This window comes from Acanthopagrus latus, chromosome 23 (assembly GCF_904848185.1).
Source record: "Acanthopagrus latus isolate v.2019 chromosome 23, fAcaLat1.1, whole genome shotgun sequence".
Taxonomy (NCBI): Eukaryota; Metazoa; Chordata; class Actinopteri; order Spariformes; family Sparidae; genus Acanthopagrus; species Acanthopagrus latus.
In genome coordinates, this window is record NC_051061.1 from 5,385,818 (window position 1) to 5,396,468 (window position 10,651).

Sequence of the window (10,651 nt, forward strand, 5' to 3'; positions counted from 1 at the left end):
CTTCTTCTGTCTTGTGTCATAGTTAATCACAAGCCGTATAACAGGACAGGAGAAACTACTCTCACACACACACTAAATATGGGGATTACATTCTTAAATAAACTTCACTTGATGAATGTCTGTCGCAGAGATTACTGGGGCCTCCGTCTGTGGGGGAACAGTGAGTTATCAGCTCACAGAGAACAAGAAACAGAACTTTGGTCAGAATGGCGTCAAAATATGAAATCTATGCTCTTTACTGGCTCTCTGCGGTGATGTAACACGTTGCCTCTCTGGTGTGTTTGGATTCCCATCATCTATGATGTTAACAGGCCCCTTGTTTCCTACTTAAAACAACCCATAAATGCCTCCAGCTAAACCCAACAAACTACATTAGGAACTGATGTCTGGGGGGGGCTGTTATTACAACATACTGTGGGAAGTTGAGCGCCAAAACGGCCACGGCTTCATACGTCCAGCGCTGAATGACACCTGACAACTAAGAGGTGACACTGCAGTGATCTGGAGCGCCTGTGAATTCTGGTAAATCTAGCAGCATTCAAATCTGCCACCTAAAACTGAGATTGCAGGTAATCACAACAGTGAGCATGGTTAAAGCCCCCTTTGTTTTCTGATCTTGTTTGCAGAGAGCGTGGGGCACGAGCAGCGCGGGGTGAGGTTTGACCCAGATAACTCTCTCAGCTTTAGTCGCACATCAGCTTTCAGCCACAATCTCATAGTCAGAAGGCAGACAGTGTGCCAGCTTTGCGCTGTGGTTTTTTTTCTGGAGGTGCCGAGACTGACGCCCAATGTTGTTTTTCGCTTTACACGTAGATGATGTGTTAGATCTTTTTTTTTTCTTCTTCTTTTTCTTTCTGTTGTTAATTTCCCACTGCTAACCCGAACCCACCTGCTGCTGCCTGAATGCCGTGTGAGTTTGTTTGACGGTTCAAGTCGACAACTCTTTGTTTCTGCATGAGAGCCGCCAGAAATGCTAAAATGCAGGCTCCCTCTCTGATGGTCGCTCACAAAAGAATTAAGTAATGTGTCATCTTCATCTCCCTCGTCAGCGCGCTTGGTGTCTTTCCCAGACAGCCAAGTGGGAGGAGTGTTTTTTAAAGTGTTTTCCGTGAGGATTTTAGTGTTTCCTATGATGTTTTGCAGTTGTGTGGAGCAGTGGGAGTCTGGGAACCGTTGCGGCAGGAATGTTTGGACTGACCGTGGGCCCTGTGTTTGAATAAATGTCGGATGTGACCAAAGATGGCTCGGTGTTCATTCATTTCACAGATTTGAGGAATATTTTCCATGAATCTATTCCATACATTTTTCAGATTAAAAGTGGAATACGTTTCAAATCATCTTGCCCATTATGCCATCCCATGCTAACACTAATATACTATTATGCTGACAACCATTTAAAGAGTAGGTGTCTGCTTCTTTTTGTTCTTTACTTCATCCGAAATGTTTCTTTACTTATGCCTGCTGCTGGAAATGAGGTCATGAGAGCAGTGAGAGTGAACCAAAACAGCAGTGGGCCATAAGACCACAACACTGAGCTGAAGCACATCGATAGTCTGTAACTGGAGGAGCTACAGTATCTGTTCCAATTTTGTCTGATCTAAAATAATCTAATCTAGTCTGATTTTCTGTGTGTCCATTACAGTGAGTGGATTCTTTCACATTAAACATGCTCATGTAATCTCTCTTCAAAAAAGAATATTGATTCATCTTTAATGTAGAATTTAATTAGTGCATCTTAAATTGTCTTTAAATAATCCAACACATTTACCAAGACAGTTCTGATGAAACAGCATTTCAAGAGTATCTAGCTCCCGTATTGTTACATCCTCCAAATGAAACTGGACATGATGCTTGGAGGAATTTATATTTGACCATTTGAGGGTGGTTGTGTCTAAAAGCAGTTACTTTCTAAATAAGTGAGGCCCCAGTGGTTTACACTGACAGGAAAGCAGCCGCCGTCAGGAGGAGTGAAACAAAGCTCACAGTGCGCCACATGCAGCGACTGAAACAGTCCGCATTAAAAAAAAAAAAAAAAAAAAAAGCCTTGAGCAAAATCTGGAGTTGTCACAGCTACTGTGGCATTTTGGCAAAACAATGCAACAAACACCATACTGCTGAATATTCACTCAGAGCCACTAAAAGCTAAAAGACTGGTTGATGGATGGATGTCGTCATATTGGTTCAAATTGTTTGGTTCGAGCCTATATAAAATATATATAATAATTCCTTTTCACATATATTGTTAGGTGTGTGCACAAATGTGATCTAAAAGGCTTAAAAATGTGATTTTCACATCATCCCTACTGGATGACTGTGGTACAACTGTGGTGGCTGCAGCTGATGACTTCACTGAAGGGCACAGACCTTAATATCCTGTGGTGAGGCCATCACGCCTGAAGGTGAAAACCCCTACATTTAGTATGGTAATGCACTCTGACTGCAGGGGGTGAATCAGTCCCTCTGAACTAAAATAGAAACCCTGTGAATCTGATCTGATGCGTTAAGTGCAGGTTGGCTCCCGTAGGGAGTATTACTGCTTTAACAAACTTGTCTTTAGATCTTTGATAGTGTATATTTTATCATGCTTAGTGCTAAACATATTTTATATTGTGACATCAGTGCTCACCATGACACTGCAGATTGTTGCTCTTGGTTGGTGTCTTTAAACTGTCATGAAAGCCATCTGATGAATGACAAACGGCCGACTACTGAACATAGATGTTTATCTTAACTCTGATCCCAGATTATCCTGTAAAGCACAGGCAGAAATGTCCTGATCAGCACTGTCAGGTCGGCCACATGCGTTGCTTTGTTCTGTCTAAGCCAGTCTGGTGTACTGCCAGTCCTGACTCTACTGTTTCTGGTCCCTGCCCACCAAAACTCTGAATGTTGCCTTAACGTCAGTGAAGCATCAGACCTCCAAGAGCAGACAGCAGGGCTGCAGGGTTGTTTGCCAGTCATTGTGCTGCCGTTGAGCACAGTCTCTCTGCTGTCCACTATTGTTGTAACTGCCTTTAAAGCTTAATGAACCCAAACCTCAGACTTTTCAGCACAGCACAGTCCACTGTGTGCATCCCGACCGCAATCTCATTATCGTTTCTCTCGTTCCCTCTTCCGCCATCAGATGGTTCTCCGACTTCGCCCAGGCGCCCCTGCTAAGCAAGGCCCTGGGCTGTTTGTTTTATGGTGGTGCCTTCCCTTTCAGGGTTTCTGAATTCTGTGGGTGGGAAGCAGGGAGCGAAGGAAGTGGGAAAAAAGAGACGAAAGGAGGGTTAAAAAAAAAAAGTGGGAGCAAGAGGAAGAGAGGATGCCAAAGAAAGCTGTGACATATTGCTCGTGTCACCACTTGGCCCCTCTTTATCGCTTTAATTTATCTGCTGCAGTTAAAGGGAACATTTTGCCTCGACCCTGCCGCGGTGTCACGGTTCATCGTTTTTGATGGCTTCCATGAATCCAGATGGAGGACAGTGACGAGAGGATGTTAACTGTCTGTGTGGCAGTGAGGAGGAGAGAGCGGAGGATTCGGTCTGAGGGCCGTCAGTACTGTTTTATAGACCATATTCACAAGACGGCTGTTTTCCTCAGGGTGGGAATCTTTAATGCAGGAATGTTATGCAGTTTTTTCCAAGTTGAAAGTCATTAAACACAGGAACTCTGACAAATTCTTCTAATCTCACTGCTTCCCAATTGATCCGCAACTGAAAAGATGATGGATAGTGAAAATCTGGAGGGACAATAGGCCACATTTCAAGTTTAAACAACATATTAGATAACCCGTTAGCTAACATTAGCATTAGACCTCTTCCTGGCTAACATTAACATTGATTACATCCTGGTGTATCACTTCCATGCTGAAATAAATGTAGTTAAGAGGTGTGTTGATATTGTGTTTGAATCATTTTACACCTTTCTTATTGTATCATGCAACCCAATCAAGTGGTAATGTTAGCTAGGACGTATTTGAACGCTGAATGCTGGGAATGTCACAAGTCCTTCTTATTTCGCAGCTTCCAGATTGACCGGCAACAGCAAAGATACTGGTTAGTAAAAATCTAGAGAGGTATCAAGGTAAAACAACATTAGCTAATGTTAGAATTCAGCTAACAGTGTTAATTTTAGTGTTAAGTGACACAATAAGAAATGAATTAAAAAATAATGATACACATCTGGTAGTGAAACATATAGATGTAATCATTGTTAATGTGAGTCAGGAAGTGGCTGAATGCTAACGTTAGCTAATGGGTTTCGTGTCTTGTTTTGTTGTTATACTTTGAAATTTGGCCCAATGTCTCTCTAGATTTTTATTAACCACTGACTGTATGGTTGCCAATCATTTGGGAAGCTGTGAAACGATAGGGACTTGTCACATTCCTGACGTTTTTATGACTTGCAACCTGGGGCAAAGCGTACAAGGTTTGAGTTTCCCTCCCCGAGAGTGACGTGAGGGGAAAATGGCCGGCGTGTGAATACGGTCTATTATAGCCGGAGTTCTGCTGGGGGCTGCGGAGGCCTGAGGTGGCCTGAGAGCTCAGCTGCACTTAAGAGGTGGTGTGTTAAGAGGGCGCCTCCCTCTCCCGTGGTTGTGCGTGGGAGGGAGGTCACGGACCCACCCTCCCCATTGAGGGCACGGGCTGATGAGGGGAAAATAACAGGGTGAACTGGCCCGAGGGGAACACTGCAGTGCCACCCTCTAATCACAGTCGCCTCACTCACATATGGACCAAAAAGTATAGGCCTATACTGTACATGCTTGTACAATGAAACACAGCAGCATTCACAGTACGCCCTGAAAACACTATTTTGTATAGTAAAGACATGAGAGATGAATATAAGGCACAGTAAAATACTATGGGTTTGGTCATGCCAGCATTGAAAACCGTTAAAGCAACATTATGTCACTTTTTGACCTCAATAACTGACAGTACAGCGTCTGTGATAAGGTGAGCGGCTGGTTTTCCAGACATTATATTATTATGACGTAATGAGTGCTGTTAGCGGTTAGCACCTACATTACATCTGACAAATTACTACAGACAGGGGTTTTGCACTGTGGGGGGTCGCCAAATCACACAAAATGCCAATTTCTACATAATGTGGCCTTGGCAGTGAGTCAATTCCACTAGAATCTCTGCAATTAGTCAGGTAACAAACGGTATGTAAACTTGGAGATTTTGAGTTTAACTCTGGTGTACTTTGACTTGGCAATCTGTAAACCAATAGCGCGCCACCTGAGGGGAAGGTCCAACAGAGTCCAAAAAGGAGGACACTTTGGTAGATTACAGATTTTATTTAATAGATTAATATACAGAACACAAATGTGCATACAGTACTAAAAATTCCTAAGAAAAAGTTAACTACTCATACTTATTAGTTTAGCCACTAATATCCTACTTTTACATTAATACACCAAATTAAAACATGAAAACATCAATTTCAAACAGTAGTGAAAACTTTGATTCAACCTCCTGTGTTGGAGTATAAACTTAAGAGCAGTGTTTTGGAGACCGCTATGAGACGGCAATGGTATGCTACAAAGAAGTCTTAAATAAACTGTTTTCCCTCCACAACGCTAATCTTCACTGAATAAAACGCTGGATAAAATGTCGCGCTCATGCAGAGAATATAACAAAGACGCTCAGGAAAGGAATTTTGACCAAGTTATGCTCATCTGGCCCTCTAGCATGCTAGCAGTCTGTCAAGCAGCGTTGAGAGCGGTCACCACAGCTCCTTGGACACGTCCTGTTCAAGGTGTGAATGTTGTTGTTCTACCTCGTCATCAGCATCATGCCTACACTGTTTGGTTCAGTGTTACGGTGTGTGTTTGTTGTTGACAGAGGGACCCCTGTTTATTAAATGGGCTGATGTCACCGAGCCTCTTGAACTAAATATCTGACGTTTTGAGTTTTACTGTGCCACTTTCTGGAGTCACCAGGCCTTAATGCTGAATACTCGCCATATGTACACAGCACACAGATACACACACACATTTACACATTCCTGCTAACCCCACAGGCTGAATTTGTACCTCTTTAATAACACATCCCTCTGAGCAGAGGCAGAGTGCAGACCTTTAAATGGACCCCTGGGATTGAAACATCACTTACTGCATGTCACTGAGCTGTGGTCAGAGAAAGTATTTTGCATTGACATAGGTGAAATATAGCCACTCAGACTTCAAACAGATCTGGTTTATTTGAACTTGTGGTCTGTTTTACTTCCCTTTCACATGACTCTTCTCATAAAGTCCAGGGCTTAAAAAGACGTGGAAGGAAAAAAAAAAAAAAAGAAAGACTTTGTGGCTTTTTCACAAAGCTCGAGTTGCACAAAAGAAAAGAATCCTGTCGAAAAAGATGTAGATCCCATATAGCTGGAGCAGCGTGTGAGGGATTTTGGTATCGTGTGATTGAGGCTTTGCTGCCAAGCACAGAGGGGGCAGGAGGCTAAAAGCACAGATTTTCTTTGGTTGTGTGTGTGTGTGTGCTTGTGTGTGTGGCTGCACGTGTTCAGCGTGTCTAAAAGAGTGTGTATCTTGAGGACAGATGAAATAGAGTTGGTTTTGTTTGAGCTTGGATTGATTTGTGTCTTTCTCCACTCGCAGCTGAGAGCCGCCTGGTAAAAATCCATTACAGCCCGTGACCACTTGAACGGGCCGGACAGCTTCACACATTGTGTGCATCGCCATCGTCTCCTTTTTAAGATGATTTATCTCAGCTCTGGTCCTGCCTGACATCTTTATTGTCAACATTTGCTCCAACTGTTAACATGAACAGTTCCTTCTTCTTCTTCTACTTCTTTTTTTTTTCTTCTCAGGGCTCGAACTTCCAAAGAAGTCATCATGAGGGCAGGGGTAAGATGACTGTGTGCTGGTAGTATGTGTGTCAGCGTGAGTGGGTGTGTGTTAGTGTGTCAGTGTTTAGGCCAAATATGATTAGATCAGAGTGAGGTCCAGACTGTCTGCACGAATCCTCCTCAGATCCAACGGGAAGATTTATGAACACTGAGGGCGCTCCACTCAATGTCCTCATTGTGCTGTGAACACGTGTGCTGCGGTCCTGGGTGAAGGAGGTGAACGGGGCAATCCCCCTTTCTGAAGGGATTAAAAGGGCAAACCAGACACATGCACACATACATTCAGAGAGCACGTAGAACAATCACAATTAAATACTTTCACATATCAGAGTTGAGAGAGTTAAATGACACTGTTAAAAAAAATGTGACTACTTATCCGTTAGGACAAAAAAAATGAAGACAAATTAGTTTTTTTTGTGCCAGTGGTGCAACGCTTCCATCGTCATAAATATTGCACCTTGTAAAACAGGGCTGAACATGATAACAGTAGAGATCACATAATGCAAAGTCAAATAAATGTGTGTGTGTGTGTGTGTGTGTGTGTGTGTGTGTGTGTGTGTGTGTGTGGGTGTGTGTGGGTGTGTGTGTGCGCGTGTGTATGTGTGTGTGTCTGTTCCTGTGAATTTTACACGAACAGTCGGCCTCTAGACTTGACTTTCCCCCCATTACGTGGATGAAACTGTCATGTAAAGCCAAAAGCAATAAAGACGTTATCCTTCAAAAAAACCAACAAAAAAAAAAACAATCCGTTGGACTGCCAGATGATTTCACATCTGAAAAAGGCGAAGACACGAAAAAGATAAGCGCTCTTCCCTTTCGTTCCTGTTTTTCTTGGCCCGTCAGTCGGTTGGACCAAGCAGCAGTGAGTTTGGACACCCGAGCCGTTGGGAAAGGCACTCTTCATAATTGGCATATCTTTGGTCATTTTCGTGGCCAAGTTCACTATTTTTCTCACACACACACACACGCGAATGAAAGGAATTCAGCCTCCAAAGCCTAGAGTCAATAAGCTGTCATAGCTGCTCATAAATCGTTTCTCTCCCGCTGAAGACAGTTGGAAAAGTTCCTGTGGTATCCCGTAAACAATGTTATGTCATTATGCCAACACGCAGGGCCTGTCAGAACCCGTATGCCCTTTGTCACAGTAACAGATTATGATTGCCGTGTCTATTGACTGATGAGTGGATCCGCCCTCTGGGTTTAAGCCTTTCTGGACACGTTCATAGGCCCCTCAGATTCTCGTGAGTCCAGCAGTTACAGCTGTGTGAGCCAGTACACATGTGTTTGTGTGTGGCTACGTGTGTGACTACATTCAGGTTTGCGTAGGGGGCCCGAGTGGGCAGGTGACCTGGATTTCCCATCACAGGAGGACACTCATCCCCAGGAAGGAGGAAGGGAAGCTGTGGGTCAGACAAGCATAGATACCCATCACTGATCATCAGCACCGTGACAGGCCGTAACCACTGCGCACACACATCAAATGATTTGTTGGGAAGCGCTCTGCTCCGGGCCACCTGCGGTAAGTGTTCACATGATATTTGCGGCGCACAGTTTTTTCCTCCGACAGAAATAATGTCCCCAAAGTCACATCCTCAGATTTAAAAACAATGACATTATAAAAGTCAGATGGTAAAGTTGGAAAGTTGAGGAAAAGTGTCAGCATAAATGTCCTCCCCAAACAAATAGCTTAGCGACAGTAACAAGCCACAGTGGGTCAGAAGTACATGGGTCTGCTCTAATGTTAGCATGTCCGGCTAACTAGCGTACAGCAGAAACCAGACAAGGACCATTTCACAAGATAGTATTTTGTTTGTGAGGTTACAAATCACATAAATATTTGATTTAAGACCAACACATTCACTGTGTATTACTGTATCGTGGCATATTGGCTAATTGGCGGTTCTGTCCTTTACCCTCCAGCAACACCAGCCAAACTTTTTTTTTGTCCTCACACTAAAAGTATTTTCTTGTTGTGATGTTAAAAGTTCAAAATACTGTGTAAAACAAACAAACACAAAAACCTAGCAATGCAGTATCCAGCTTCCTCCTTTTCTGAATGAGCTATGCTAGCTAAGCAGCCAAACAGGCTTGTGCTAGAATATGATTTTTATTTATTCCTCTTCATAGTAATACAATCTAAAGTGTGATACAAGAGCAAAGCTGTTCTGTTGTTGTTGTTGTTGTTGTTTGTTTGTTTGTTTTGTTATTTCCATGTCATGCGCACAGACTTTGTCGACTTATTTAGCTAACGTTAGCTAGCTACAGCTGACAAATTCTGGTAGCACCGATTGGTGTTAGCTAGAAAAATAGCTGTTAACCGGCTAGAAATTTGAAGCTGCCTTTTTTGGACCAACTTGTGTCTGAAATTAAGGACCCATTGTTAAAAAAATATTACAAAGACTGTGAAGCAATCCGCCTGCTACCGTCATCACTGTATTACGCTGCATGACAGTGAAAGGCTTGCAACGTAGCGTAGCAAATGTGACTAAGTGGGTGAGGTCCAGCAAACAGCAAATTGCCAAACAAATTGTTTTGATGTTGTGATTCACTATTTCATCAGATATTGGGTCAGCCCTCAGGAGTTAGGTTTCTAGGAAGCAGCAAGAGTGATAAGTGACACAAAGCAATGTTCTCACGTTTAATGATGGACTCGGGCCTATATACAATCACGGAAAAAAAACTTGGTGACAAAACAAAAAGGATGAGCGGGAAGAGAAAACAGCATCGGTGGCTGCGTTGAGGGTGTAATGAAAATGGAATGTAACAGAGAGAGAAACAACATTTCACAACATTTGATATAGATTACGTACAGCTAAGCTGTGTCCTGGCGTTATGTAACATATCTACACCAAAGTGAGGAAATCTGCATCCCTCCCTGTGAGAACACTGCACACCCACTAACATCAGTCTGTCAACATGATGCTATTAGCCTGAGCACCAGATCTGCAGCAACGCAGGCCAGTCTGCATGACATCGTATATTGTCCGTGTAATGTGCACCTCCAGCCGTGGGAGATACTTCGGTGCAGTACTGTACGCGCCGGTTTGCATGAATTCACCAGAGAGCAGAATGAAAAGTTGGATCCAAATGTCATCTGTCATACAGCGCCGCCCACGTATTTCCAGAGTAAACAGACCCGCTCCAACAAAAATACATGCTCAAGACATTAGCTATGAAAAAAAAAACAGCAGTGTGGGCACAATTCAAACCGCATATGAAACAAATATAAATGATCCCTCTGTAGATCCATCCAGCTCCACCTGTGCTCCACTGCTGTCCCAGGGCGTCAGAAAGGTCACGGGGTGGCTGCGAAGTTTTGCGACGTGGAACGACACGTGGAAGCTGAAAGAGAGACCAGGTGGGTTCACCGAGGGCACGCCAGCGGGGGAATGGATCCGTGTCAGCGTTGAACTTGTCTGGTGGGAATAACCCCTGGAATGTCACAGCTGAAGGCGTCAGGCATCAGTTGGCAGAGTTTGGTGTGTGTAGATGCAAATACACATTTCCCCCCTGCTCCAACCTGTAACATGGCACCTCAGCCTGTGTGTGTGCACGCATGTGTCAGTGCGAGCGTTTGAGAGATGGTAGTAGTCGGTTTTGACGATGAAACCAAAAAAGGTACGATTGAACTGTCAAACATAAAACATTGCCTGATTATATGTGATCATTTCAAAATAAAGAGACTCTAATATTTTGAAAATAAAGGAGATTTAAAGGTGCAGTATGTAAGAATTGGCCACCTGTCAAATTCCTATTTGAAATAAACTAGAGGCAGCATATCTTTACAGTTACTGCTAACTGC